The sequence below is a fragment of the Opisthocomus hoazin genome, chromosome 12, assembly GCF_030867145.1.
Source record: "Opisthocomus hoazin isolate bOpiHoa1 chromosome 12, bOpiHoa1.hap1, whole genome shotgun sequence".
Taxonomy (NCBI): Eukaryota; Metazoa; Chordata; class Aves; order Opisthocomiformes; family Opisthocomidae; genus Opisthocomus; species Opisthocomus hoazin.
This window is the reverse complement of record NC_134425.1, coordinates 26,488,027-26,515,708: the sequence shown is the minus strand read 5'-3', so window position 1 is coordinate 26,515,708 and position 27,682 is coordinate 26,488,027.

Genomic DNA, 27,682 nt, shown 5'->3' with positions numbered 1-27,682 from the left:
TTCCCAGCAAGCGTTTGAAGTTTCAAGTGGCAAGACAAGCAAGCAGCCCCATTCTCTGTGCCTCTGTGCGAGCACTGCCATGGGCAGATGAGGCTGAGCAACAGCTTTCCAGGCTAGCACCTTCTGCCTGCCAGCTATCTGCAGACGTTCGCACTTTCGGAGCAGGGCTGTTATAGGAGCCTGGCAGGGACACCACCATTCCCAGGCCACGTTTGAAGTTTGTCGTGGCAAGACAAGCAAGCAGCCCCATTCTCTGTGCCTCTGTGCGAGCACTGCCATGGGCAGATGAGGCTGAGCAACAGCTTTCCAGGATAGCCTATTCTGCCTGCCAGCTATCTGCAGACGTTCGCACTTTCGGAGCAGGGCTGTGATAGGAGCCTGGCAGGGACACCACCATTCCCAGGCCACGTTTGAAGTTTGAGGTGGCAAGACAAGCAAGCAGCCCCATTCTCTGTGCCTCTGTGCGAGCACTGTGATGGGCAGATGAGGCTGAGCAACAGCTTTCCAGGATAGCCTATTCTGCCTGCCAGCTATCTGCAGACGTTCGCACTTTTGGAGCAGGGCTGTGATAGGAGCCTGGCAGGGACACCACCATTCCCAGCATGCATTTGAAGTTTTAAGTGGCAAGATAAGCAAGAAGCCCCATTCTCTGTGCCTCTGTGCGAGCAGTGCCATGGGCAGATGAGGCTGAGCAACAGCTTTCCAGGATAGCCCCTTCTGCCTGCCAGCTATCTGCAGACGTTCGCACTTTCGGAGCAGGGCTGTGATAGGAGCCTGGCAGGGACACCACCATTCCCAGGCCACGTTTGAAGTTTGTGGTGGCAAGACAAGCAAGCAGCCCCATTCTCTGTGCCTCTGTGCGAGCACTGTGATGGGCAGATGAGGCTGAGCAACAGCTTTCCAGGATAGCCTATTCTGCCTGCCAGCTATCTGCAGACGTTCGCACTTTCGGAGCACGGCTGTGATAGGAGCCTGGCAGGGACACCACCATTCCCAGCATGCGTTTGAAGTTTGTGGTGGCAAGACAAGCAAGCAGCCCCATTCTCTGTGCCTCTGTGCGAGCACTGCGATGGGCAGATGAGGCTGAGCAACAGCTTTCCAGGCTAGCCCCTTCTGCCTGCCAGCTATCTGCAGACGTTCGCACTTTCGGAGCAGGGCTGTGATAGGAGCCTGGCAGGGACACCACCATTCCCAGGCCACGTTTGAAGTTTGTGGTGGCAAGACAAGCAAGCAGCCCCATTCTCAGTGCCTCTGTGCGAGCACTGTGATGGGCAGATGAGGCTGAGCAACAGCTTTCCATGATAGCCTATTCTGCCTGCCAGCTATCTGCAGACGTTCGCACTTTCGGAGCAGGGCTGTGATAGGAGCCTGGCAGGGACACCACCATTCCCAGGCCACGTTTGAAGTTTGAGGTGGCAAGACAAGCAAGCAGCCCCATTCTCTGTGCCTCTGTGCGAGCACTGCGATGGGCAGATGAGGCTGTGCAACAGCTTTCCAGGCTAGCCCCTCCTGCCTGCCAGCTATCTGCAGACATTCCCACTTTCGGAGCAGGGCTGTGATAGGAGCCTGGCAGGGACACCACCATTCCCAGCACGCGTTTGAAGTTTCAAGTGGCAAGATAAGCAAGGAGCCCCATTCTCTGTGCCTCTGTGCGAGCACTGCCATGGGCAGATGAGGCTGAGCAACAGCTTTCCAGGCTAGCCCCTTCTGGCTGCCAGCTATCTGCAGACGTTCGCATTTCAAGAGCAGGGCTGCGAAAGGAGCCTGGCAGGTACACCATCTTTCCCAGGCTACGTTTGAAGTTTGAGGTGGCAAGACAAGCAAGGAGCCCCATTCTCTGTGCCTCTGTGCGAGCAGTGCCATGGGCAGATGAGGCTGAGCAACAGCTTTCCAGTATAGCCCCTTCTGCCTGCCAGCTATCTGCAGACGTTCGCATTTCAAGAGCAGGCCTGCGAAAGGAGCCTAGCAGGTACACCATCTTTCCCAGGCTACGTTTGAAGTTTGAGGTGGCAAGACAAGCAAGCAGCCCCATTCTCTGTGCCTCTGTGCGAACAGTGCCATGGGCAGATGAGGCTGAGCAACAGCTTTCCAGGCTAGCCCCTTCTGCCTGCCAGCTATCTGCAGACGTTCGCATTTCAAGAGCAGGGCTGCGAAAGGAGCCTAGCAGGTACACCATCTTTCCCAGGCTACGTTTGAAGTTTGAGGTGGCAAGACAAGCAAGCAGCCCCATTCTCTGTGCCTCTATGCGAACAGTGCCATGGGCAGATGAGGCTGAGCAACAGCTTTCCAGGATAGCCCCTTCTGGCTGCCAGCTATCTGCAGACGTTCGCACTTTCGGAGCAGGGCTGTGATAGGAGCCTGGCAGGGACACCACCATTCCCAGGCCACGTTTGAAGTTTGTGGTGGCAAGACAAGCAAGCAGCCCCATTCTCTGTGCCTCTGTGCGAGCACTGCCATGGGCAGATTGGGCTGAGCAACAGCTTTCCAGGATAGCCCCTTCTGGCTGCCAGCTATCTGCAGACGTTTGCACTTTCGGAGCAGGGCTGTGATAGGAGCCTGGCAGGGACACCACCATTCCCAGGCCACGTTTGAAGTTTGTGGTGGCAAGACAAGCAAGCAGCCCCATTCTCTGTGCCTCTGTGCGAGCACTGCGATGGGCAGATGAGGCTGAGCAACAGCTTTCCAGGCTAGCCCCTTCTGCCTGCCAGCTATCTGCAGACGTTCGCACTTTCGGAGCAGGGCTGTGATAGGAGCCTGGCAGGGACACCACCATTCCCAGGCCACGTTTGAAGTTTGTGGTGGCAAGACAAGCAAGAAGCCCCATTCTCTGTGCCTCTGTGCGAGCACTGTGATGGGCAGATGAGGCTGAGCAACAGCTTTCCAGGATAGCCCCTTCTGGCTGCCAGCTATCTGCAGACGTTCGCACTTTTGGAGCAGGGCTGTGATAGGAGCCTGGCAGGGACACCACCATTCCCAGCATGCCTTTGAAGTTTTAAGTGGCAAGATAAGCAAGCAGCCCCATTCTCTGTGCCTCTGTGCGAGCAGTGCCATGGGCAGATGAGGCTGAGCAACAGCTTTCCAGGCTAGCCCCTTCTGGCTGCCAGCTATCTGCAGACGTTCGCACTGTCGGAGCAGGGCTGTGATAGGAGCCTGGCAGGGACACCACCATTCCCAGCATGCGTTTGAAGTTTCAAGTGGCAAGACAAGCAAGCAGCCCCATTCTCTGTGCCTCTGTGCGAGCACTGCCATGGGCAGATGAGGCTGAGCAACAGCTTTCCAGGATAGCCCCTTCTGGCTGCCAGCTATCTGCAGACGTTCGCACTTTCGGAGCAGGGCTGTGATAGGAGCCTGGCAGGTACACCATCTTTGCCAGGCTACGTTTGAAGTTTGAGGTGGCAAGACAAGCAAGCAGCCCCATTCTCTGTGCCTCTGTGCGAGCAGTGCCATGGGCAGATGAGGCTGAGCAACAGCTTTCCAGGCTAGCACCTTCTGCCTGCCAGCTATCTGCAGACATTCCCACTTTCGGAGCAGGGCTGTGATAGGAGCCTGGCAGGGACACCACCATTCCCAGCACGCGTTTGAAGTTTCAAGTGGCAAGATAAGCAAGGAGCCCCATTCTCTGTGCCTCTGTGCGAGCACTGCCATGGGCAGATGAGGCTGAGCAACAGCTTTCCAGGATAGCCCCTTCTGGCTGCCAGCTATCTGCAGACGTTCGCACTTTCGGAGCAGGGCTGCGAAAGGAGCCTAGCAGGTACACCATCTTTCCCAGGCTACGTTTGAAGTTTGAGGTGGTAAGACAAGCAAGCAGCCCCATTCTCTGTGCCTCTGTGCGAGCAGTGCCATGGGCAGATGAGGCTGAGCAACAGCTTTCCAGGATAGCCCCTTCTGGCTGCCAGCTATCTGCAGACGTTCGCACTTTCGGAGCAGGGCTGTGATAGGAGCCTGGCAGGGACACCACCATTTCCAGCATGCTTTTGAAGTTTGTGGTGGCAAGACAAGCAAGCAGCCCCATTCTCTGTGCCTCTGTGCGAGCACTGCGATGGGCAGATGAGGCTGAGCAACAGCTTTCCAGGCTAGCCCCTTCTGCCTGCCAGCTATCTGCAGACGTTCGCACTTTCGGAGCAGGGCTGTGATAGGAGCCTGGCAGGGACACCACCATTCCCAGCATGCGTTTGAAGTTTCAAGTGGCAAGATAAGCAAGCAGCCCCATTCTCTGTGCCTGTGTGCGAACAGTGCCATGGGCAGATGAGGCTGAGCAACAGCTTTCCAGGCTAGCCCCTTCTGGCTGCCAGCTATCTGCAGACGTTCGCACTTTCGGAGCAGGGCTGCGAAAGGAGCCTGGCTGGGACACCAACTTTCCCAGGCTACGTTTGAAGTTTGAGGTGGCAAGACAAGCAAGCAGCCCCATTCTCTGTGCCTCTATGCGAACAGTGCCATGGGCAGATGAGGCTGAGCAACAGATTTCCAGGATAGCCTATTCTGCCTGCCAGCTATCTGCAGACGTTCGCACTTTCGGAGCAGGGCTGTGATAGGAGCCTTGGCAGGGACACCACCATTCCCAGGCCACGTTTGAAGTTTGTGGTGGCAAGACAAGCAAGCAGCCCCATTCTCTGTGCCTCTGTGCGAGCACTGCGATGGGCAGATGAGGCTGAGCAACAGCTTTCCAGGCTAGCCCCTTCTGCCTCTCAGCTATCTGCAGACGTTCGCACTTTAGGAGCAGGGCTGTTATAGGAGCCTGGCAGGGACACCGCCAATCCCAGGCAACGTTTGAAGTTTGTGGTGGCAAGACAAGCAAGCAGCCCCATTCTCTGTGCCTCTGTGCGAGCACTGTGATGGGCAGATGAGGCTGAGCAACAGCTTTCCAGGATAGCCTATTCTGCCTGCCAGCTATCTGCAGACGTTCGCACTTTCGGAGCAGGGCTGTGATAGGAGCCTGGCAGGGACACCACCATTCCCAGGCCACGTTTGAAGTTTGAGGTGGCAAGACAAGCAAGCAGCCCCATTCTCTGTGCCTCTGTGCGAGCACTGTGATGGGCAGATGAGGCTGAGCAACAGCTTTCCAGGATAGCCTATTCTGCCTGCCAGCTATCTGCAGACGTTCGCACTTTTGGAGCAGGGCTGTGATAGGAGCCTGGCAGGGACACCACCATTCCCAGCATGCATTTGAAGTTTTAAGTGGCAAGATAAGCAAGCAGCCCCATTCTCTGTGCCTCTGTGCGAACAGTGCCATGGGCAGATGAGGCTGAGCAACAGCTTTCCAGGCTAGCCCCTTCTGCCTGCCAGCTATCTGCAGACGTTCGCACTTTCGGAGCAGGGCTGTGATAGGAGCCTGGCAGGGACACCACCATTCCCAGGCCACGTTTGAAGTTTGAGGTGGCAAGACAAGCAAGCAGCCCCATTCTCTGTGCCTCTGTGCGAGCACTGTGATGGGCAGATGAGGCTGAGCAACAGCTTTCCAGGCTAGCCCCTTCTGGCTGCCAGCTATCTGCAGACGTTCGCACTTTCGGAGCAGGGCTGTGATAGGAGCCTGGCAGGGACACCACCATTCCCAGGCCACGTTTGAAGTTTGTGGTGGCAAGACAAGCAAGCAGCCCCATTCTCTGTGCCTCTGTGCGAGCACTGTGATGGGCAGATGAGGCTGAGCAACAGCTTTCCAGGATAGCCTATTCTGCTGCCAGCTATCTGCAGACGTTCGCACTTTCGGAGCAGGGCTGTGATAGGAGCCTTGGCAGGGACACCACCATTCCCAGCATGCGTTTGAAGTTTGTGGTGGCAAGACAAGCAAGCAGCCCCATTCTCTGTGCCTCTGTGCGAGCACTGCGATGGGCAGATGAGGCTGAGCAACAGCTTTCCAGGCTAGCCCCTTCTGCCTGCCAGCTATCTGCAGACGTTCGCACTTTCGGAGCAGGGCTGTGATAGGAGCCTGGCAGGGACACCACCATTCCCAGGCCACGTTTGAAGTTTGTGGTGGCAAGACAAGCAAGAAGCCCCATTCTCTGTGCCTCTGTGCGAGCACTGTGATGGGCAGATGAGGCTGAGCAACAGCTTTCCAGGATAGCCCCTTCTGGCTGCCAGCTATCTGCAGACGTTCGCACTTTCGGAGCAGGGCTGTGATAGGAGCCTGGCAGGGACACCACCATTCCCAGCATGCCTTTGAAGTTTTAAGTGGCAAGATAAGCAAGCAGCCCCATTCTCTGTGCCTCTGTGCGAACAGTGCCATGGGCAGATGAGGCTGAGCAACAGCTTTCCAGGCTAGCCCCTTCTGCCTGCCAGCTATCTGCAGACGTTCGCACTGTAGGAGCAGGGCTGTGATAGGAGCCTGGCAGGGACACCACCATTCCCAGCATGCGTTTGAAGTTTCAAGTGGCAAGACAAGCAAGCAGCCCCATTCTCTGTGCCTCTGTGCGAGCAGTGCCATGGGCAGATGAGGCTGAGCAACAGCTTTCCAGGATAGCCCCTTCTGGCTGCCAGCTATCTGCAGACGTTCGCACTTTCGGAGCAGGGCTGTGATAGGAGCCTGGCAGGTACACCATCTTTCCCAGGCTACGTTTGAAGTTTGAGGTGGCAAGACAAGCAAGCAGCCCCATTCTCTGTGCCTCTGTGCGAGCAGTGCCATGGGCAGATGAGGCTGAGCACCAGCTTTCCAGGCTAGCACCTTCTGCCTGCCAGCTATCTGCAGACATTCCCACTTTCGGAGCAGGGCTGTGATAGGAGCCTTGGCAGGGACACCACCATTCCCAGCATGCGTTTGAAGTTTCAAGTGGCAAGATAAGCAAGGAGCCCCATTCTCTGTGCCTCTGTGCGAGCACTGCCATGGGCAGATGAGGCTGAGCAACAGCTTTCCAGGATAGCCCCTTCTGGCTGCCAGCTATCTGCAGACGTTCGCACTTTCGGAGCAGGGCTGCGAAAGGAGCCTAGCAGGTACACCATCTTTCCCAGGCTACATTTGAAGTTTGAGGTGGCAAGACAAGCAAGCAGCCCCATTCTCTGTGCCTCTGTGCGAGCAGTGCCATGGGCAGATGAGGCTGAGCAACAGCTTTCCAGGCTAGCCCCTTCTGGCTGCCAGCTATCTGCAGACGTTCGCACTTTCGGAGCAGGGCTGTGATAGGAGCCTGGCAGGGACACCACCATTCCCAGCATGCGTTTGAAGTTTGTGGTGGCAAGATAAGCAAGCAGCCCCATTCTCTGTGCCTGTGTGCGAACAGTGCCATGGGCAGATGAGGCTGAGCAACAGCTTTCCAGGCTAGCCCCTTCTGGCTGCCAGCTATCTGCAGACGTTCGCACTTTCGGAGCAGGGCTGCGAAAGGAGCCTGGCTGGGACACCAACTTTCCCAGGCTACGTTTGAAGTTTGAGGTGGCAAGACAAGCAAGCAGCCCCATTCTCTGTGCCTCTATGTGAACAGTGCCATGGGCAGATGAGGCTGAGCAACAGATTTCCAGGATAGCCCCTTCTGGCTGCCAGCTATCTGCAGACGTTTGCACTTTCGGAGCGGGGCTGTGATAGGAGCCTGGCAGGGACACCACCATTCCCAGGCCACGTTTGAAGTTTGTGGTGGCAAGACAAGCAAGGAGCCCCATTCTCTGTGCCTCTGTGCGAGCACTGCGATGGGCAGATGAGGCTGAGCAACAGCTTTCCAGGATAGCCTATTCTGCCTGCCAGCTATCTGCAGACGTTCGCACTTTCGGAGCAGGGCTGTGATAGGAGCCTGGCAGGGACACCACCATTCCCAGCATGCATTTGAAGTTTTAAGTGGCAAGATAAGCAAGCAGCCCCATTCTCTGTGCCTCTGTGCGAACAGTGCCATGGGCAGATGAGGCTGAGCAACAGCTTTCCAGGCTAGCCCCTTCTGCCTGCCAGCTATCTGCAGACGTTCGCACTTTCGGAGCAGGGCTGTGATAGGAGCCTTGGCAGGGACACCACCATTCCCAGGCCACGTTTGAAGTTTGTGGTGGCAAGACAAGCAAGCAGCCCCATTCTCTGTGCCTCTGTGCGAGCACTGCGATGGGCAGATGAGGCTGAGCAACAGCTTTCCAGGCTAGCCCCTTCTGCCTGCCAGCTATCTGCAGACGTTCGCACTTTAGGAGCAGGGCTGTGATAGGAGCCTGGCAGGGACACCACCATTCCCAGGCCACGTTTGAAGTTTGTGGTGGCAAGACAAGCAAGCAGCCCCATTCTCTGTGCCTCTGTGCGAGCACTGTGATGGGCAGATGAGGCTGAGCAACAGCTTTCCAGGATAGCCTATTCTGCCTGCCAGCTATCTGCAGACGTTCGCACTTTCGGAGCAGGGCTGTGATAGGAGCCTGGCAGGGACACCACCATTCCCAGGCCACGTTTGAAGTTTGAGGTGGCAAGACAAGCAAGCAGCCCCATTCTCTGTGCCTCTGTGCGAGCACTGTGATGGGCAGATGAGGCTGAGCAACAGCTTTCCAGGATAGCCTATTCTGCCTGCCAGCTATCTGCAGACGTTCGCACTTTTGGAGCAGGGCTGTGATAGGAGCCTGGCAGGGACACCACCATTCCCAGCATGCATTTGAAGTTTTAAGTGGCAAGATAAGCAAGCAGCCCCATTCTCTGTGCCTCTGTGCGAACAGTGCCATGGGCAGATGAGGCTGAGCAACAGCTTTCCAGGCTAGCCCCTTCTGCCTGCCAGCTATCTGCAGACGTTCGCACTTTCGGAGCAGGGCTGTGATAGGAGCCTGGCAGGGACACCACCATTCCCAGGCCACGTTTGAAGTTTGAGGTGGCAAGACAAGCAAGCAGCCCCATTCTCTGTGCCTCTGTGCGAGCACTGTGATGGGCAGATGAGGCTGAGCAACAGCTTGCCAGGATAGCCTATTCTGCCTGCCAGCTATCTGCAGACGTTCGCACTTTTGGAGCAGGGCTGTGATAGGAGCCTGGCAGGGACACCACCATTCCCAGCATGCATTTGAAGTTTTAAGTGGCAAGATAAGCAAGCAGCCCCATTCTCTGTGCCTCTGTGCGAACAGTGCCATGGGCAGATGAGGCTGAGCAACAGCTTTCCAGGCTAGCCCCTTCTGCCTGCCAGCTATCTGCAGACGTTCGCACTTTCGGAGCAGGGCTGTGATAGGAGCCTGGCAGGGACACCACCATTCCCAGGCCACGTTTGAAGTTTGTGGTGGCAAGACAAGCAAGCAGCCCCATTCTCTGTGCCTCTGTGCGAGCACTGTGATGGGCAGATGAGGCTGAGCAACAGCTTTCCAGGATAGCCCCTTCTGGCTGCCAGCTATCTGCAGACGTTCGCACTTTCGGAGCAGGGCTGTGATAGGAGCCTGGCAGGGACACCACCATTCCCAGCATGCGTTTGAAGTTTCAAGTGGCAAGATAAGCAAGCAGCCCCATTTTCTGTGCCTCTATGCGAGCAGTGCCATGGGCAGATGAGGCTGAGCAACAGCTTTCCAGGATAGCCCCTTCTGGCTGCCAGCTATCTGCAGACGTTCGCACTTTCGGAGCAGGGCCGCGAAAGGAGCCTGACAGGGACACCACCATTCCCAGGCCACGTTTGAAGTTTGTGGTGGCAAGACAAGCAAGCAGCCCCATTCTCTGTGCCTCTGTGCGAGCACTGCGATGGGCAGATGAGGCTGAGCAACAGCTTTCCAGGATAGCCCCTTCTGCCTGCCAGCTATCTGCAGACGTTCGCACTTTCGGAGCAGGGCTGTTGATAGGAGCCTGGCAGGGACACCACCATTCCCAGCATGCGTTTGAAGTTTCAAGTGGCAAGATAAGCAAGCAGCCCCATTCTCTGTGCCTCTGTGCGAGCAGTGCCATGGGCAGATGAGGCTGAGCAACAGCTTTCCAGGATAGCACCTTCTGCCTGCCAGCTATCTGCAGACTTTCGCACTTTCGGAGCAGGGCTGTGATAGGAGCCTGGCAGGGACACCACCATTCCCAGCATGCGTTTGAAGTTTCAAGTGGCAAGACAAGCAAGCAGCCCCATTCTCTGTGCCTCTGTGCGAGCAGTGCCATGGGCAGATGAGGCTGAGCAACAGATTTCCAGGATAGCCCTTCTGCCTGCCAGCTATCTGCAGACGTTCGCACTTTCGGAGCAGGGCTGTGATAGGAGCCTGGCAGGGACACCACCATTCCCAGCATGCGTTTGAAGTTTCAAGTGGCAAGATAAGCAAGCAGCCCCATTCTCTGTGCCTCTGTGCGAGCAGTGCCATGGGCAGATGAGGCTGAGCAACAGCTTTCCAGGCTAGCCCCTTCTGCCTGCCAGCTATCTGCACAAGTTCGCATTGCAAGAGCAGGGCTGCGAAAGGAGCCTAGCAGGTACACCATCTTTCCCAGGATACGTTTGAAGTTTGAGGTGGCAAGACAAGCAAGCAGCCCCATTCTCTGTGCCTCTGTGCGAGCAGTGCCATGGGCAGATGAGGCTGAGCAACAGCTTTCCAGGATAGCCCCTTCTGGCTGCCAGCTATCTGCAGACGTTCGCACTTTCGGAGCAGGGCTGTGATAGGAGCCTGGCAGGGACACCACCATTCCCAGGCCATGTTTGAAGTTTGTGGTGGCAAGACAAGCAAGCAGCCCCATTCTCTGTGCCTCTGTGCGAGCACTGTGATGGGCAGATGAGGCTGAGCAACAGCTTTCCAGGATAGCCTATTCTGCCTGCCAGCTATCTGCAGACGTTCGCACTTTCGGAGCAGGGCTGTGATAGGAGCCTGGCAGGGACACCACCATTCCCAGGCTACGTTTGAAGTTTGAGGTGGCAAGACAAGCAAGCAGCCCCATTCTCTGTGCCTCTGTGCGAGCACTGTGATGGGCAGATGAGGCTGAGCAACAGCTTTCCAGGATAGCCTATTCTGCCTGCCAGCTATCTGCAGACGTTCGCACTTTTGGAGCAGGGCTGTGACAGGAGCCTGGCAGGGACACCACCATTCCCAGCATGCATTTGAAGTTTTAAGTGGCAAGATAAGCAAGCAGCCCCATTCTCTGTGCCTCTGTGCGAGCAGTGCCATGGGCAGATGAGGCTGAGCAACAGCTTTCCAGGCTAGCCCCTTCTGCCTGCCAGCTATCTGCAGACGTTCGCACTTTCGGAGCAGGGCTGTGATAGGAGCCTGGCAGGGACACCACCATTCCCAGGCCACGTTTGAAGTTTGTGGTGGCAAGACAAGCAAGCAGCCCCTTTCTCTGTGCCTCTGTGCGAGCACTGTGATGGGCAGATGAGGCTGAGCAACAGCTTTCCAGGATAGCCTATTCTGCCTGCCAGCTATCTGCAGACGTTCGCACTTTCGGAGCAGGGCTGTGATAGGAGCCTGGCAGGGACACCACCATTCCCAGCATGCGTTTGAATTTTGTGGTGGCAAGACAAGCAAGCAGCCCCATTCTCTGTGCCTCTGTGCGAGCACTGCGATGGGCAGATGAGGCTGAGCAACAGCTTTCCAGGCTAGCCCCTTCTGCCTGCCAGCTATCTGCAGACGTTCGCACTTTCGGAGCAGGGCTGTGATAGGAGCCTGGCAGGGACACCACCATTCCCAGGCCACGTTTGAAGTTTGAGGTGGCAAGACAAGCAAGCAGCCCCATTCTCTGTGCCTCTGTGCGAGCACTGTGATGGGCAGATGAGGCTGAGCAACAGCTTTCCAGGATAGCCTATTCTGCCTGCCAGCTATCTGCAGACGTTCGCACTTTCGGAGCAGGGCTGTGATAGGAGCCTTGGCAGGGACACCACCATTCCCAGCATGCGTTTGAAGTTTGTGGTGGCAAGACAAGCAAGCAGCCCCATTCTCTGTGCCTCTGTGCGAGCACTGCGATGGGCAGATGAGGCTGAGCAACAGCTTTCCAGGCTAGCCCCTTCTGGCTGCCAGCTATCTGCAGACGTTCGCACTTTAGGAGCAGGGCTGTGATAGGAGCCTGGCAGGGACACCACCATTCCCAGGCCACGTTTGAAGTTTGAGGTGGCAAGACAAGCAAGCAGCCCCATTCTCTGTGCCTCTGTGCGAGCACTGTGATGGGCAGATGAGGCTGAGCAACAGCTTTCCAGGATAGCCTATTCTGCCTGCCAGCTATCTGCAGACGTTCGCACTTTTGGAGCAGGGCTGTGATAGGAGCCTGGCAGGGACACCACCATTCCCAGCATGCATTTGAAGTTTTAAGTGGCAAGATAAGCAAGCAGCCCCATTCTCTGTGCCTCTGTGCGAGCACTGCGATGGGCAGATGAGGCTGAGCAACAGCTTTCCAGGCTAGCCCCTTCTGCCTGCCAGCTATCTGCAGACGTTCGCACTTTAGGAGCAGGGCTGTGATAGGAGCCTGGCAGGGACACCACCATTCCCAGGCCACGTTTGAAGTTTGTGGTGGCAAGACAAGCAAGCAGCCCCATTCTCTGTGCCTCTATGCGAACAGTGCCATGGGCAGATGAGGCTGAGCAACAGCTTTCCAGGATAGCACCTTCTGGCTGCCAGCTATCTGCAGACGTTCGCACTTTCGGAGCAGGGCTGTGATAGGAGCCTGGCAGGGACACCACCATTCCCAGCATGCGTTTGAAGTTTCAAGTGGCAAGATAAGCAAGCAGCCCCATTCTCTGTGCCTCTGTGCGAGCAGTGCCATGGGCAGATGAGGCTGAGCAACAGCTTTCCAGGCTAGCCCCTTCTGCCTGCCAGCTATCTGCACAAGTTCGCATTGCAAGAGCAGGGCTGCGAAAGGAGCCTAGCAGGTACACCATCTTTCCCAGCATGCGTTTGAAGTTTGAGGTGGCAAGACAAGCAAGCAGCCCCATTCTCTGTGCCTCTGTGCGAGCAGTGCCATGGGCAGATGAGGCTGAGCAACAGCTTTCCAGGATAGCCCCTTCTGGCTGCCAGCTATCTGCAGACGTTCGCACTTTCGGAGCAGGGCTGTGATAGGAGCCTGGCAGGGACACCACCATTCCCAGGCCATGTTTGAAGTTTGTGGTGGCAAGACAAGCAAGCAGCCCCATTCTCTGTGCCTCTGTGCGAGCACTGTGATGGGCAGATGAGGCTGAGCAACAGCTTTCCAGGATAGCCTATTCTGCCTGCCAGCTATCTGCAGACGTTCGCACTTTCGGAGCAGGGCTGTGATAGGAGCCTGGCAGGGACACCACCATTCCCAGGCTACGTTTGAAGTTTGAGGTGGCAAGACAAGCAAGCAGCCCCATTCTCTGTGCCTCTGTGCGAGCACTGTGATGGGCAGATGAGGCTGAGCAACAGCTTTCCAGGATAGCCTATTCTGCCTGCCAGCTATCTGCAGACGTTCGCACTTTTGGAGCAGGGCTGTGACAGGAGCCTGGCAGGGACACCACCATTCCCAGCATGCATTTGAAGTTTTAAGTGGCAAGATAAGCAAGCAGCCCCATTCTCTGTGCCTCTGTGCGAGCAGTGCCATGGGCAGATGAGGCTGAGCAACAGCTTTCCAGGCTAGCCCCTTCTGCCTGCCAGCTATCTGCAGACGTTCGCACTTTCGGAGCAGGGCTGTGATAGGAGCCTGGCAGGGACACCACCATTCCCAGGCCACGTTTGAAGTTTGTGGTGGCAAGACAAGCAAGCAGCCCCATTCTCTGTGCCTCTGTGCGAGCACTGTGATGGGCAGATGAGGCTGAGCAATAGCTTTCCAGGATAGCCTATTCTGCCTGCCAGCTATCTGCAGACGTTCGCACTTTCGGAGCAGGGCTGTGATAGGAGCCTGGCAGAGACACCACCATTCCCAGCATGCGTTTGAATTTTGTGGTGGCAAGACAAGCAAGCAGCCCCATTCTCTGTGCCTCTGTGCGAGCACTGCGATGGGCAGATGAGGCTGAGCAACAGCTTTCCAGGCTAGCCCCTTCTGCCTGCCAGCTATCTGCAGACGTTCGCACTTTAGGAGCAGGGCTGTGATAGGAGCCTGGCAGGGACACCACCATTCCCAGGCCACGTTTGAAGTTTGAGGTGGCAAGACAAGCAAGCAGCCCCATTCTCTGTGCCTCTGTGCGAGCACTGTGATGGGCAGATGAGGCTGAGCAACAGCTTTCCATGATAGCCTATTCTGCCTGCCAGCTATCTGCAGACGTTCGCACTTTCGGAGCAGGGCTGTGATAGGAGCCTGGCAGGGACACCACCATTCCCAGGCCACGTTTGAAATTTGTGGTGGCAAGACAAGCAAGCAGCCCCATTCTCTGTGCCTCTGTGCGAGCACTGTGATGGGCAGATGAGGCTGAGCAACAGCTTTCCAGGATAGCCTATTCTGCCTGCCAGCTATCTGCAGACGTTCGCACTTTCGGAGCACGGCTGTGATAGGAGCCTGGCAGGGACACCACCATTCCCAGGCCACGTTTGAAGTTTGAGCTGGCAAGACAAGCAAGCAGCCCCATTCTCTGTGCCTCTGTGCGAGCACTGTGATGGGCAGATGAGGCTGAGCAACAGCTTTCCAGGATAGCCTATTCTGCCTGCCAGCTATCTGCAGACGTTCGCACTTTTGGAGCAGGGCTGTGATAGGAGCCTGGCAGGGACACCACCGTTCCCAGCATGCATTTGAAGTTTTAAGTGGCAAGATAAGCAAGCAGCCCCATTCTCTGTGCCTCTGTGCGAGCAGTGCCATGGGCAGATGAGGCTGAGCAACAGCTTTCCAGGCTAGCCCCTTCTGCCTGCCAGCTATCTGCAGACGTTCGCACTTTCGGAGCAGGGCTGTGATAGGAGCCTGGCAGGGACACCACCATTCCCAGGCCACGTTTGAAGTTTGTGGTGGCAAGACAAGCAAGCAGCCCCATTCTCTGTGCCTCTGTGCGAGCACTGTGATGGGCAGATGAGGCTGAGCAACAGCTTTCCAGGATAGCCTATTCTGCCTGCCAGCTATCTGCAGACGTTCGCACTTTCGGAGCAGGGCTGTGATAGGAGCCTGGCAGGGACACCACCATTCCCAGCATGCGTTTGCAGTTTGTGGTGGCAAGACAAGCAAGCAGCCCCATTCTCAGTGCCTCTGTGCGAGCACTGTGATGGGCAGATGAGGCTGAGCAACAGCTTTCCAGGCTAGCCTATTCTGCCTGCCAGCTATCTGCAGACGTTCGCACTTTCGGAGCAGGGCTGTGATAGGAGCCTGGCAGGGACACCACCATTCCCAGGCCACGTTTGAAGTTTGAGGTGGCAAGACAAGCAAGCAGCCCCATTCTCTGTGCCTCTGTGCGAGCACTGTGATGGGCAGATGAGGCTGAGCAACAGCTTTCCAGGATAGCCCCTTCTGCCTGCCAGCTATCTGCAGATGTTCGCACTTTCGGAGCAGGGCTGTGATAGGAGCCTGGCAGGGACACCACCATTCCCAGCATGCATTTGAAGTTTTAAGTGGCAAGATAAGCAAGCAGCCCCATTCTCTGTGCCTCTGTGCGAACAGTGCCATGGGCAGATGAGGCTGAGCAACAGCTTTCCAGGCTAGCCCCTTCTGCCTGCCAGCTATCTGCAGACGTTCGCATTTCAAGAGCAGGGCTGCGAAAGGAGCCTAGCAGGTACACCATCTTTCCCAGGCTACGTTTGAAGTTTGAGGTGGCAAGACAAGCAAGGAGCCCCATTCTCTGTGCCTCTGTGCGAGCAGTGCCATGGGCAGATGAGGCTGAGCAACATCTTTCCAGGATAGCCCCTTCTGGCTGCCAGCTATCTGCAGACGTTCGCACATTCGGAGCGGGGCTGTGAAAGGAGCCTGGCTGGTACACCAACTTTCCCAGCATGCGTTTGAAGTTTGAGGTGGCAAGATAAGCAAGCAGCCCCATTCTCTGTGCCTCTGTGCGAGCACTGCCATGGGCAGATGAGGCTGAGCAACAGCTTTCCAGGATAGCCCCTTCTGCCTGCCAGCTATCTGCAGACGTTCGCACTTTCGGAGCAGGGCTGTGATAGGAGCCTGGCAGGGACACCACCATTCCCAGGCCACGTTTGAAGTTTGTGGTGGCAAGACAAGCAAGCAGCCCCATTCTCTGTGCCTCTGTGCGAGCACTGCGATGGGCGGATGAGGCTGAGCAACAGCTTTCCAGGATAGCACCTTCTGGCTGCCAGCTATCTGCAGACTTTCGCATTTCAAGAGCAGGGCTGCGAAAGGAGCCTAGCAGGTACACCATCTTTCCCAGGCTACGTTTGAAGTTTGAGGTGGCAAGACAAGCAAGGAGCCCCATTCTCTGTGCCTCTGTGCGAGCAGTGCCATGGGCAGATGAGGCTGAGCAACAGCTTTCCAGGCTAGCCCCTTCTGCCTGCCAGCTATCTGCAGACGTTCGCACTTTCGGAGCAGGGCTGTGATAGGAGCCTGGCAGGCACACCACCTTTCCCAGGCCACGTTTGAAGTTTGTGGTGGCAAGACAAGCAAGCAGCCCCATTCTCTGTGCCTCTGTGTGAGCAGTGCGATGGGCAGATGAGGCTGAGCAACAGCTTTCCAGGATAGCCCCTTCTGCCTGCCAGCTATCTGCAGACGTTCGCACTTTTGGAGCAGGGCTGTGATAGGAGCCTGGCAGGGACACCACCATTCCCAGCATGCGTTTGAAGTTTTAAGTGGCAAGATAAGCAAGCAGCCCCATTCTCTGTGCCTCTGTGCGAACAGTGCCATGGGCAGATGAGGCTGAGCAACAGCTTTCCAGGCTAGCCCCTTCTGCCTGCCAGCTATCTGCAGACGTTCGCACTGTCGGAGCAGGGCTGTGATAGGAGCCTGGCAGGGACACCACCATTCCCAGCATGCGTTTGAAGTTTCAAGTGGCAAGACAAGCAAGCAGCCCCATTCTCTGTGCCTCTGTGCGAGCAGTGCCATGGGCAGATGAGGCTGAGCAACAGCTTTCCAGACTAGCACCTTCTGCCTGCCAGCTATCTGTAGACATTCCCACTTTCGGAGCAGGGCTGTGATAGGAGCCTGGCAGGGACACCACCATTCCCAGCATGCGTTTGAAGTTTGAGGTGGCAAGATAAGCAAGCAGCTCCATTCTCTGTGCCTCTGTTCGAGCACTGCCATGGGCAGATGAGGCTGAGCAACAGCTTTCCAGGATAGCCCCTTCTGGCTGCCAGCTATCTGCAGACGTTCGCACTTTTGGAGCAGGGCTGTGATAGGAGCCTGGCAGGGACACCACCATTCCCAGCATGCGTTTGAAGTTTGTGGTGGCAAGATAAGCAAGCAGCCCCATTCTCTGTGCCTCTGTGCGAGCAGTGCCATGGGCAGATGAGGCTGAGCAACAGCTTTCCAGGCTAGCCCCTTCTGCCTGCCAGCTATCTGCAGATGTTCGCATTTCAAGAGCAGGGCTGCGAAAGGAGCCTAGCAGGTACACCATCTTTCCCAGGCTACGTTTGAAGTTTGAGGTGGCAAGACAAGCAAGCAGCCCCATTCTCTGTGCCTCTGTGCGAGCAGTGCCATGGGCAGATGAGGCTGTGCAACAGCTTTCCAGGCTAGCCCCTTCTGCCTGCCAGCTATCTGCAGACATTCCCACTTTCGGAGCAGGGCTGTGATAGGAGCCTGGCAGGGACACCACCATTCCCAGCACGCGTTTGAAGTTTCAAGTGGCAAGATAAGCAAGCAGCCCCATTCTCTGTGCCTCTGTGCGAGCACTGCGATGGGCAGACGGGGCTGAGCAAGAGCTTTCCAGGCTAGCACTTCTGCCTGCCAGCTATCTGCAGACGTTCGCATTTCAAGAGCAGGGCTGCGAAAGGAGCCTAGCAGGTACACCATCTTTCCCAGGCTACGTTTGAGGTTTGAGGTGGCAAGACAAGCAAGGAGCCCCATTCTCTGTGCCTCTGTGCGAGCACTGCCATGGGCAGATGAGGCTGAGCAACAGCTTTCCAGGCTAGCCCCTTCTGCCTGCCAGCTATCTGCAGACGTTCGCACTTTCGGAGCAGGGCTGTGATAGGAGCCTGGCATGGACACCACCATTTCCAGGCCACGTTTGAAGTTTGAGGTGGCAAGACAAGCAAGCAGCCCCATTCTCTGTGCCTCTGTGCGAACAGTGCCATGGGCAGATGAGGCTGAGCAACAGCTTTCCAGGCTAGCCCCTTCTGGCTGCCAGCTATCTGCAGACGTTCGCACTTTCGGAGCAGGGCTGTGATAGGAGCCTGGCAGGGACACCACCATTTCCAGCATGCTTTTGAAGTTTGTGGTGGCAAGACAAGCAAGCAGCCCCATTCTCTGTGCCTCTGTGCGAGCACTGCGATGGGCAGATGAGGCTGAGCAACAGCTTTCCAGGCTAGCCCCTTCTGCCTGCCAGCTATCTGCAGACGTTCGCACTTTCGGAGCAGGGCTGTGATAGGAGCCTGGCAGGGACACCACCATTCCCAGCATGCGTTTGAAGTTTCAAGTGGCAAGATAAGCAAGCAGCCCCATTCTCTGTGCCTGTGTGCGAACAGTGCCATGGGCAGATGAGGCTGAGCAACAGCTTTCCAGGCTAGCCCCTTCTGGCTGCCAGCTATCTGCAGACGTTCGCACTTTCGGAGCAGGGCTGCGAAAGGAGCCTGGCAGGGACACCACCATTCCCAGGCCACGTTTGAAGTTTGTGGTGGCAAGACAAGCAAGCAGCCCCATTCTCTGTGCCTCTGTGCGAGCACTGCGATGGGCAGATGAGGCTGAGCAACAGCTTTCCAGGCTAGCCCCTTCTGCCTCTCAGCTATCTGCAGACGTTCGCACTTTAGGAGCAGGGCTGTTATAGGAGCCTGGCAGGGACACCGCCAATCCCAGGCAACGTTTGAAGTTTGTGGTGGCAAGACAAGCAAGCAGCCCCATTCTCTGTGCCTCTGTGCGAGCACTGTGATGGGCAGATGAGGCTGAGCAACAGCTTTCCAGGATAGCCTATTCTGCCTGCCAGCTATCTGCAGACGTTCGCACTTTCGGAGCAGGGCTGTGATAGGAGCCTGGCAGGGACACCACCATTCCCAGGCCACGTTTGAAGTTTGAGGTGGCAAGACAAGCAAGCAGCCCCATTCTCTGTGCCTCTGTGCGAGCACTGTGATGGGCAGATGAGGCTGAGCAACAGCTTTCCAGGATAGCCTATTCTGCCTGCCAGCTATCTGCAGACGTTCGCACTTTTGGAGCAGGGCTGTGATAGGAGCCTGGCAGGGACACCACCATTCCCAGCATGCATTTGAAGTTTTAAGTGGCAAGATAAGCAAGCAGCCCCATTCTCTGTGCCTCTGTGCGAACAGTGCCATGGGCAGATGAGGCTGAGCAACAGCTTTCCAGGCTAGCCCCTTCTGCCTGCCAGCTATCTGCAGACGTTCGCACTTTCGGAGCAGGGCTGTGATAGGAGCCTGGCAGGGACACCACCATTCCCAGGCCACGTTTGAAGTTTGAGGTGGCAAGACAAGCAAGCAGCCCCATTCTCTGTGCCTCTGTGCGAGCACTGTGATGGGCAGATGAGGCTGAGCAACAGCTTTCCAGGATAGCCCCTTCTGGCTGCCAGCTATCTGCAGACGTTCGCACTTTCGGAGCAGGGCTGTGATAGGAGCCTGGCAGGGACACCACCATTCCCAGGCCACGTTTGAAGTTTGTGGTGGCAAGACAAGCAAGCAGCCCCATTCTCTGTGCCTCTGTGCGAGCACTGTGATGGGCAGATGAGGCTGAGCAACAGCTTTCCAGGATAGCCTATTCTGCTGCCAGCTATCTGCAGACGTTCGCACTTTCGGAGCAGGGCTGTGATAGGAGCCTTGGCAGGGACACCACCATTCCCAGCATGCGTTTGAAGTTTGTGGTGGCAAGACAAGCAAGCAGCCCCATTCTCTGTGCCTCTGTGCGAGCACTGCGATGGGCAGATGAGGCTGAGCAACAGCTTTCCAGGCTAGCCCCTTCTGCCTGCCAGCTATCTGCAGACGTTCGCACTTTCGGAGCAGGGCTGTGATAGGAGCCTGGCAGGGACACCACCATTCCCAGGCCACGTTTGAAGTTTGTGGTGGCAAGACAAGCAAGAAGCCCCATTCTCTGTGCCTCTGTGCGAGCACTGTGATGGGCAGATGAGGCTGAGCAACAGCTTTCCAGGATAGCCCCTTCTGGCTGCCAGCTATCTGCAGACGTTCGCACTTTCGGAGCAGGGCTGTGATAGGAGCCTGGCAGGGACACCACCATTCCCAGCATGCCTTTGAAGTTTTAAGTGGCAAGATAAGCAAGCAGCCCCATTCTCTGTGCCTCTGTGCGAACAGTGCCATGGGCAGATGAGGCTGAGCAACAGCTTTCCAGGCTAGCCCCTTCTGCCTGCCAGCTATCTGCAGACGTTCGCACTGTAGGAGCAGGGCTGTGATAGGAGCCTGGCAGGGACACCACCATTCCCAGCATGCGTTTGAAGTTTCAAGTGGCAAGACAAGCAAGCAGCCCCATTCTCTGTGCCTCTGTGCGAGCAGTGCCATGGGCAGATGAGGCTGAGCAACAGCTTTCCAGGATAGCCCCTTCTGGCTGCCAGCTATCTGCAGACGTTCGCACTTTCGGAGCAGGGCTGTGATAGGAGCCTGGCAGGTACACCATCTTTCCCAGGCTACGTTTGAAGTTTGAGGTGGCAAGACAAGCAAGCAGCCCCATTCTCTGTGCCTCTGTGCGAGCAGTGCCATGGGCAGATGAGGCTGAGCACCAGCTTTCCAGGCTAGCACCTTCTGCCTGCCAGCTATCTGCAGACATTCCCACTTTCGGAGCAGGGCTGTGATAGGAGCCTTGGCAGGGACACCACCATTCCCAGCATGCGTTTGAAGTTTCAATTGGCAAGATAAGCAAGGAGCCCCATTCTCTGTGCCTCTGTGCGAGCACTGCCATGGGCAGATGAGGCTGAGCAACAGCTTTCCAGGATAGCCCCTTCTGGCTGCCAGCTATCTGCAGACGTTCGCACTTTCGGAGCAGGGCTGCGAAAGGAGCCTAGCAGGTACACCATCTTTCCCAGGCTACATTTGAAGTTTGAGGTGGCAAGACAAGCAAGCAGCCCCATTCTCTGTGCCTCTGTGCGAGCACTGTGATGGGCAGATGAGGCTGAGCAACAGCTTTCCAGGATAGCCTATTCTGCCTGCCAGCTATCTGCAGACGTTCGCACTTTCGGAGCAGGGCTGTGATAGGAGCCTGGCAGGGACACCACCATTCCCAGGCCACGTTTGAAGTTTGAGGTGGCAAGACAAGCAAGCAGCCCCATTCTCTGTGCCTCTGTGCGAGCACTGTGATGGGCAGATGAGGCTGAGCAACAGCTTTCCAGGATAGCCTGTTCTGCCTGCCAGCTATCTGCAGACGTTCGCACTTTCGGAGCAGGGCTGTGATAGGAGCCTGGCAGGGACACCACCATTCCCAGGCCACGTTTGAAGTTTGAGGTGGCAAGACAAGCAAGCAGCCCCATTCTCTGTGCCTCTGTGCGAGCACTGTGATGGGCAGATGAGGCTGAGCAACAGCTTTCCAGGATAGCCTATTCTGCCTGCCAGCTATCTGCAGACGTTCGCACTTTTGGAGCAGGGCTGTGATAGGAGCCTGGCAGGGACACCACCATTCCCAGCATGCATTTGAAGTTTTAAGTGGCAAGATAAGCAAGCAGCCCCATTCTCTGTGCCTCTGTGCGAACAGTGCCATGGGCAGATGAGGCTGAGCAACAGCTTTCCAGGCTAGCCCCTTCTGCCTGCCAGCTATCTGCAGACGTTCGCACTTTCGGAGCAGGGCTGTGATAGGAGCCTGGCAGGGACACCACCATTCCCAGGCCACGTTTGAAGTTTGAGGTGGCAAGACAAGCAAGCAGCCCCATTCTCTGTGCCTCTGTGCGAGCACTGTGATGGGCAGATGAGGCTGAGCAACAGCTTTCCAGGATAGCCCCTTCTGGCTGCCAGCTATCTGCAGACGTTCGCACTTTCGGAGCAGGGCTGTGATAGGAGCCTGGCAGGGACACCACCATTCCCAGGCCACGTTTGAAGTTTGTGGTGGCAAGACAAGCAAGCAGCCCCATTCTCTGTGCCTCTGTGCGAGCACTGTGATGGGCAGATGAGGCTGAGCAACAGCTTTCCAGGATAGCCTATTCTGCTGCCAGCTATCTGCAGACGTTCGCACTTTCGGAGCAGGGCTGTGATAGGAGCCTTGGCAGGGACACCACCATTCCCAGCATGCGTTTGAAGTTTGTGGTGGCAAGACAAGCAAGCAGCCCCATTCTCTGTGCCTCTGTGCGAGCACTGCGATGGGCAGATGAGGCTGAGCAACAGCTTTCCAGGCTAGCCCCTTCTGCCTGCCAGCTATCTGCAGACGTTCGCACTTTCGGAGCAGGGCTGTGATAGGAGCCTGGCAGGGACACCACCATTCCCAGGCCACGTTTGAAGTTTGTGGTGGCAAGACAAGCAAGAAGCCCCATTCTCTGTGCCTCTGTGCGAGCACTGTGATGGGCAGATGAGGCTGAGCAACAGCTTTCCAGGATAGCCCCTTCTGGCTGCCAGCTATCTGCAGACGTTCGCACTTTCGGAGCAGGGCTGTGATAGGAGCCTGGCAGGGACACCACCATTCCCAGCATGCCTTTGAAGTTTTAAGTGGCAAGATAAGCAAGCAGCCCCATTCTCTGTGCCTCTGTGCGAACAGTGCCATGGGCAGATGAGGCTGAGCAACAGCTTTCCAGGCTAGCCCCTTCTGCCTGCCAGCTATCTGCAGACGTTCGCACTGTAGGAGCAGGGCTGTGATAGGAGCCTGGCAGGGACACCACCATTCCCAGCATGCGTTTGAAGTTTCAAGTGGCAAGACAAGCAAGCAGCCCCATTCTCTGTGCCTCTGTGCGAGCAGTGCCATGGGCAGATGAGGCTGAGCAACAGCTTTCCAGGATAGCCCCTTCTGGCTGCCAGCTATCTGCAGACGTTCGCACTTTCGGAGCAGGGCTGTGATAGGAGCCTGGCAGGTACACCATCTTTCCCAGGCTACGTTTGAAGTTTGAGGTGGCAAGACAAGCAAGCAGCCCCATTCTCTGTGCCTCTGTGCGAGCAGTGCCATGGGCAGATGAGGCTGAGCACCAGCTTTCCAGGCTAGCACCTTCTGCCTGCCAGCTATCTGCAGACATTCCCACTTTCGGAGCAGGGCTGTGATAGGAGCCTTGGCAGGGACACCACCATTCCCAGCATGCGTTTGAAGTTTCAATTGGCAAGATAAGCAAGGAGCCCCATTCTCTGTGCCTCTGTGCGAGCACTGCCATGGGCAGATGAGGCTGAGCAACAGCTTTCCAGGATAGCCCCTTCTGGCTGCCAGCTATCTGCAGACGTTCGCACTTTCGGAGCAGGGCTGCGAAAGGAGCCTAGCAGGTACACCATCTTTCCCAGGCTACATTTGAAGTTTGAGGTGGCAAGACAAGCAAGCAGCCCCATTCTCTGTGCCTCTGTGCGAGCAGTGCCATGGGCAGATGAGGCTGAGCAACAGCTTTCCAGGCTAGCCCCTTCTGGCTGCCAGCTATCTGCAGACGTTCGCACTTTCGGAGCAGGGCTGTGATAGGAGCCTGGCAGGGACACCACCATTCCCAGCATGCGTTTGAAGTTTGTGGTGGCAAGATAAGCAAGCAGCCCCATTCTCTGTGCCTGTGTGCGAACAGTGCCATGGGCAGATGAGGCTGAGCAACAGCTTTCCAGGCTAGCCCCTTCTGGCTGCCAGCTATCTGCAGACGTTCGCACTTTCGGAGCAGGGCTGCGAAAGGAGCCTGGCTGGGACACCAACTTTCCCAGGCTACGTTTGAAGTTTGAGGTGGCAAGACAAGCAAGCAGCCCCATTCTCTGTGCCTCTATGTGAACAGTGCCATGGGCAGAAGAGGCTGAGCAACAGATTTCCAGGATAGCCCCTTCTGGCTGCCAGCTATCTGCAGACGTTTGCACTTTCGGAGCGGGGCTGTGATAGGAGCCTGGCAGGGACACCACCATTCCCAGGCCACGTTTGAAGTTTGTGGTGGCAAGACAAGCAAGGAGCCCCATTCTCTGTGCCTCTGTGCGAGCACTGCGATGGGCAGATGAGGCTGAGCAACAGCTTTCCAGGATAGCCTATTCTGCCTGCCAGCTATCTGCAGACGTTCGCACTTTCGGAGCAGGGCTGTGATAGGAGCCTGGCAGGGACACCACCATTCCCAGCATGCATTTGAAGTTTTAAGTGGCAAGATAAGCAAGCAGCCCCATTCTCTGTGCCTCTGTGCGAACAGTGCCATGGGCAGATGAGGCTGAGCAACAGCTTTCCAGGCTAGCCCCTTCTGCCTGCCAGCTATCTGCAGACGTTCGCACTTTCGGAGCAGGGCTGTGATAGGAGCCTTGGCAGGGACACCACCATTCCCAGGCCACGTTTGAAGTTTGTGGTGGCAAGACAAGCAAGCAGCCCCATTCTCTGTGCCTCTGTGCGAGCACTGCGATGGGCAGATGAGGCTGAGCAACAGCTTTCCAGGCTAGCCCCTTCTGCCTGCCAGCTATCTGCAGACGTTCGCACTTTAGGAGCAGGGCTGTGATAGGAGCCTGGCAGGGACACCACCATTCCCAGGCCACGTTTGAAGTTTGTGGTGGCAAGACAAGCAAGCAGCCCCATTCTCTGTGCCTCTGTGCGAGCACTGTGATGGGCAGATGAGGCTGAGCAACAGCTTTCCAGGATAGCCTATTCTGCCTGCCAGCTATCTGCAGACGTTCGCACTTTCGGAGCAGGGCTGTGATAGGAGCCTGGCAGGGACACCACCATTCCCAGGCCACGTTTGAAGTTTGAGGTGGCAAGACAAGCAAGCAGCCCCATTCTCTGTGCCTCTGTGCGAGCACTGTGATGGGCAGATGAGGCTGAGCAACAGCTTTCCAGGATAGCCTATTCTGCCTGCCAGCTATCTGCAGACGTTCGCACTTTTGGAGCAGGGCTGTGATAGGAGCCTGGCAGGGACACCACCATTCCCAGCATGCATTTGAAGTTTTAAGTGGCAAGATAAGCAAGCAGCCCCATTCTCTGTGCCTCTGTGCGAACAGTGCCATGGGCAGATGAGGCTGAGCAACAGCTTTCCAGGCTAGCCCCTTCTGCCTGCCAGCTATCTGCAGACGTTCGCACTTTCGGAGCAGGGCTGTGATAGGAGCCTGGCAGGGACACCACCATTCCCAGGCCACGTTTGAAGTTTGAGGTGGCAAGACAAGCAAGCAGCCCCATTCTCTGTGCCTCTGTGCGAGCACTGTGATGGGCAGATGAGGCTGAGCAACAGCTTGCCAGGATAGCCTATTCTGCCTGCCAGCTATCTGCAGACGTTCGCACTTTTGGAGCAGGGCTGTGATAGGAGCCTGGCAGGGACACCACCATTCCCAGCATGCATTTGAAGTTTTAAGTGGCAAGATAAGCAAGCAGCCCCATTCTCTGTGCCTCTGTGCGAACAGTGCCATGGGCAGATGAGGCTGAGCAACAGCTTTCCAGGCTAGCCCCTTCTGCCTGCCAGCTATCTGCAGACGTTCGCACTTTCGGAGCAGGGCTGTGATAGGAGCCTGGCAGGGACACCACCATTCCCAGGCCACGTTTGAAGTTTGTGGTGGCAAGACAAGCAAGCAGCCCCATTCTCTGTGCCTCTGTGCGAGCACTGTGATGGGCAGATGAGGCTGAGCAACAGCTTTCCAGGATAGCCCCTTCTGGCTGCCAGCTATCTGCAGACGTTCGCACTTTCGGAGCAGGGCTGTGATAGGAGCCTGGCAGGGACACCACCATTCCCAGCATGCGTTTGAAGTTTCAAGTGGCAAGATAAGCAAGCAGCCCCATTTTCTGTGCCTCTATGCGAGCAGTGCCATGGGCAGATGAGGCTGAGCAACAGCTTTCCAGGATAGCCCCTTCTGGCTGCCAGCTATCTGCAGACGTTCGCACTTTCGGAGCAGGGCCGCGAAAGGAGCCTGACAGGGACACCACCATTCCCAGGCCACGTTTGAAGTTTGTGGTGGCAAGACAAGCAAGCAGCCCCATTCTCTGTGCCTCTGTGCGAGCACTGCGATGGGCAGATGAGGCTGAGCAACAGCTTTCCAGGATAGCCCCTTCTGCCTGCCAGCTATCTGCAGACGTTCGCACTTTCGGAGCAGGGCTGTTGATAGGAGCCTGGCAGGGACACCACCATTCCCAGCATGCGTTTGAAGTTTCAAGTGGCAAGATAAGCAAGCAGCCCCATTCTCTGTGCCTCTGTGCGAGCAGTGCCATGGGCAGATGAGGCTGAGCAACAGCTTTCCAGGCTAGCCCCTTCTGGCTGCCAGCTATCTGCAGACTTTCGCACTTTCGGAGCAGGGCTGTGATAGGAGCCTGGCAGGGACACCACCATTCCCAGCATGCGTTTGAAGTTTCAAGTGGCAAGACAAGCAAGCAGCCCCATTCTCTGTGCCTCTGTGCGAGCAGTGCCATGGGCAGATGAGGCTGAGCAACAGATTTCCAGGATAGCCCTTCTGCCTGCCAGCTATCTGCAGACGTTCGCACTTTCGGAGCAGGGCTGTGATAGGAGCCTGGCAGGGACACCACCATTCCCAGCATGCGTTTGAAGTTTCAAGTGGCAAGATAAGCAAGCAGCCCCATTCTCTGTGCCTCTGTGCGAGCAGTGCCATGGGCAGATGAGGCTGAGCAACAGCTTTCCAGGCTAGCCCCTTCTGCCTGCCAGCTATCTGCACAAGTTCGCATTGCAAGAGCAGGGCTGCGAAAGGAGCCTAGCAGGTACACCATCTTTCCCAGGATACGTTTGAAGTTTGAGGTGGCAAGACAAGCAAGCAGCCCCATTCTCTGTGCCTCTGTGCGAGCAGTGCCATGGGCAGATGAGGCTGAGCAACAGCTTTCCAGGATAGCCCCTTCTGGCTGCCAGCTATCTGCAGACGTTCGCACTTTCGGAGCAGGGCTGTGATAGGAGCCTGGCAGGGACACCACCATTCCCAGGCCATGTTTGAAGTTTGTGGTGGCAAGACAAGCAAGCAGCCCCATTCTCTGTGCCTCTGTGCGAGCACTGTGATGGGCAGATGAGGCTGAGCAACAGCTTTCCAGGATAGCCTATTCTGCCTGCCAGCTATCTGCAGACGTTCGCACTTTCGGAGCAGGGCTGTGATAGGAGCCTGGCAGGGACACCACCATTCCCAGCATGCATTTGAAGTTTTAAGTGGCAAGATAAGCAAGCAGCCCCATTCTCTGTGCCTCTGTGCGAACAGTGCCATGGGCAGATGAGGCTGAGCAACAGCTTTCCAGGCTAGCCCCTTCTGCCTGCCAGCTATCTGCAGACGTTCGCACTTTCGGAGCAGGGCTGTGATAGGAGCCTTGGCAGGGACACCACCATTCCCAGGCCACGTTTGAAGTTTGTGGTGGCAAGACAAGCAAGCAGCCCCATTCTCTGTGCCTCTGTGCGAGCACTGCGATGGGCAGATGAGGCTGAGCAACAGCTTTCCAGGCTAGCCCCTTCTGCCTGCCAGCTATCTGCAGACGTTCGCACTTTAGGAGCAGGGCTGTGATAGGAGCCTGGCAGGGACACCACCATTCCCAGGCCACGTTTGAAGTTTGTGGTGGCAAGACAAGCAAGCAGCCCCATTCTCTGTGCCTCTGTGCGAGCACTGTGATGGGCAGATGAGGCTGAGCAACAGCTTTCCAGGATAGCCTATTCTGCCTGCCAGCTATCTGCAGACGTTCGCACTTTCGGAGCAGGGCTGTGATAGGAGCCTGGCAGGGACACCACCATTCCCAGGCCACGTTTGAAGTTTGAGGTGGCAAGACAAGCAAGCAGCCCCATTCTCTGTGCCTCTGTGCGAGCACTGTGATGGGCAGATGAGGCTGAGCAACAGCTTTCCAGGATAGCCTATTCTGCCTGCCAGCTATCTGCAGACGTTCGCA